Genomic DNA, 3145 nt, shown 5'->3' on the forward strand with positions numbered 1-3145 from the left:
AATGAAGAAGAGGAAGAAGCAAAGAAGGGGAGGAGGGGGACAGCAAAGGAGAAGGAGGAAGAAAACTAGCACGTAGACGTGTCATACTCCCGGCTCTCTCATCCCTGCCTTGTGCCTGTCAGTGTTTTGGTTTTTTGGTTTTTGAAGTATAGTTAATTTACAATGTTGTGTTAATGTCTTCTGTACAGCACAGTAACCCCTTATACATATTATACATATATATTTTCTTTCATACTCTTTTCCATTATGGTTTGTCACAGGATATTGAATATAGTTCCCTGTGCTATACAGTCGGACCTGCTGTTTATCCATTCTATATGTAAGGGTTTGCCTCTGCTAATCTCAAACTCCCATTCTTTTTCTCCCCTACCCCTCACCCGCTTTGGGAACCATAAGTCTGTTTCCTGTGTCCATAAGTTTGTTTCTGTTTTATAGATATGTTCGTTTGTATGCATTTAAAATTTTTTTATTGGAGTGTAGTGGATTTACAATGCTGTTAGTCTCAGGTGTACAGCAAAGTATCAGTTATACAGATGCACGTACCCACTTTTTTAAAAAAGGTTCTTTTTCATGTTGTATTTTAGAATCCAAATCTAAGTGATATATATAGTATTTGTTTTTCTTTTTCTGACTTAATCACTTAGTATGATAATCTCTAGTTTCATCCATGTTGCTGCAAATGGCATTATTTCATTCTTTTTGATGGCTGAGTAATATTTCATTGTATATATGTGTGTGTGTGTGTGTGTGTGTGTATACACACACTGTATCTTCTTTATCCATTCATCTTCAGTGAGCATTTAGGTTGCTTTCATGTCTTGGCTATTGTAAATAGTGCTGCTGTGACCATAAGGGTATGTATATCTTTTTGAATTATAGTTTTGTCTGGGTATATGCCCAGGAGTGGGATTGCTGGATAATATGGGTGCCTGTCACTGTTAAGTACTGCGGTGGTGTTAAGTGACCCCTGTCTCTAGGAGCTCATCGTCTATTGGAGAGGTGAAATTTTCTTCAAGATCCCCCCGCTCCAGTGTGAGAAATGATAAACATCTCACCTGGCCCCACCTGCTAGGCTTGGTAGGAAAGACAGTCTCTGTCTTTTGTTGGGGTTCCCTCCTTTCTCTCCCACTCCATCTCCCTACCATCCATTCTCCACCCAGCCTGTGGGAGTGCAGAGGAACCACAGGCTTGCACAGGCCTGAGAAGAGTCCCTGTCTCAGGCTGACATTGGTGGCGTCCCCAAGTGCCCTCTTTCCACAGCCCTCACAATCTCCTCTGGGCTCTTGGCTCCCCATCTTTTGAACTCTGAGGACGCAGCTTGTTGGAGGATCTCCAGCCACTGCCCCTGGTGCCACCCTCTCTCATCCCCAAGGCACCACCTCTCCTGGGGTGCTGCTGCCTATGTGTCAGGAGCACCTGATGATGACTCAGGCCCCTCTTCCCTTCTGCACTATGGGCCGTTCCCCTCCCCAGCTACCTTGTAAGTCCTCCCACCAGCTCATTAGCCACTCAATAAGAGCAAAGACTCACCTCTCTGGGCAAGGGAAACTCAGAGCCCAGGACTTAAGCATGGGTTATCCATTAGGAGGAAGGAGGGTACTTGACTTTTTTTCTTAAGAGCCTAGAGCTGGCCAAAAACAAGGGCCAGTTAGTTTCTCAACATGGTCAGCTGTTACACACTGCTGCAGAGGTCTTGTTTACAAAACAGAGAAGGTGCTGGATGTCCAGTGGATGGCCCAGACAGTGGTCAGTGTGTGTCAGTCAAGTGTGGTGTAACCTGGTAAGGGGAGGGCCAGTGGCAGATAGCCACAGCTCTGGAAACAGACAGCATCTCAGTGTCCTGGCACTGTGCCTGGCTGGTCTGAGGTCAGCATCTTGCCAGTTGAAATATGTGTGGTTACAGGTGAAAGGGAACTGGATTGGGTGACAAAGTGGGTGGTTTCAGGAGGTCTGAGCCCAGAGAAATCCAGGCCTTGAGGCAATAGGAGGAGGTTGCAGTAGCAGAGAATTTGGAAGTTGGCTGGTGATTCGGAATCAGATGAGGGAAGGCACAGACCCCACCCAGCCCCTGACCACATACTGAGCACTGAAGTGAAGCAGATAGGCTCCTTGTGTGCAGCCTGCCCACACCAAGATTTCTAAGAAATACTTGGTCTCTATTTCTTGGTTCTCCTGGGACCAGATGTATAATAATGTGGGTACATTTTAACTTGAAAAGGTAAAAACATCCTTCTGGCTATATCCTCCTTTTCCTTCAGAGTCAGGATAATGTAGGGGGAGAGCTTGGTTCTGAAATCAAATGGAAAGTGCTTTTGTTTCTGGATATCAGGAGGGAGGAAAAAAAAAATCTGTCAAAGAGCCAAGGCCTCATCTGTAAAAAGAAAACGTGAAATGGGCTGCGAGTCCTCCTTAATAATTCAAAGACCAAACTGAAATAACAAGAAGGTAGAGTGAATTATCAGATATACCCACACCCTTCTCTTTTTATCAGCTTGCAAATGTCCTGGTTGGCACATGGTTGGAGAGAAGCAGTTAGTGACAAGTGGAGCTAAAACCATTCATTCATTCAGTAAAAATGTCCATGATTGTTAACTCTATGCCAGTAGACCTAGTAAGGAGCTGAGGATACACTCCAGAACAAGGCACATGTCCCTCTGCCTCATGAACCTTGGAATCTATGTCATGGTTCTCAAACTTTAATGCATATCAGACTTCCCCTGGATGGCTTGTTAGAACACAGATCGCTAGGCCCCATCCCTGGAGTTTCCAATTTGATAGGTCTGGGATGGCTGAGAATTTGCATTCCTCAGTCCCCACGTGATGCTGATGCTGCTGGTCCTGGAATAACACTTTGAGAACCCCTGGTCCAGACAACCATTTCACCCAACCATTTTTACCTCTTGGCACGACCTGGTTCAGTCATTCGGGTGAACTGCAGGAAATTTGGAGCCCTGGCCCAGGGTGTTGACAGCCTGAGGTTACCTGCCCAGGAGCTGTGGCCATCCCAGGCCTCAGCCAATATTTAAAAAAAAAATTTTTTTAATTTAATTTTTTATTTTTCATTGAGCTGGGTTTTCCTTGCTGCGCCAAGCTTTCTCTAGTGGCCATGAACGAAGGCTTCTCAGTGTGGCGGCTTCTTGTTGCA

The sequence above is a fragment of the Bison bison genome, unplaced genomic scaffold, assembly GCF_000754665.1.
Source record: "Bison bison bison isolate TAMUID 2011002044 unplaced genomic scaffold, Bison_UMD1.0 scf7180017864489, whole genome shotgun sequence".
Classification (NCBI taxonomy): Eukaryota; Metazoa; Chordata; class Mammalia; order Artiodactyla; family Bovidae; genus Bison; species Bison bison.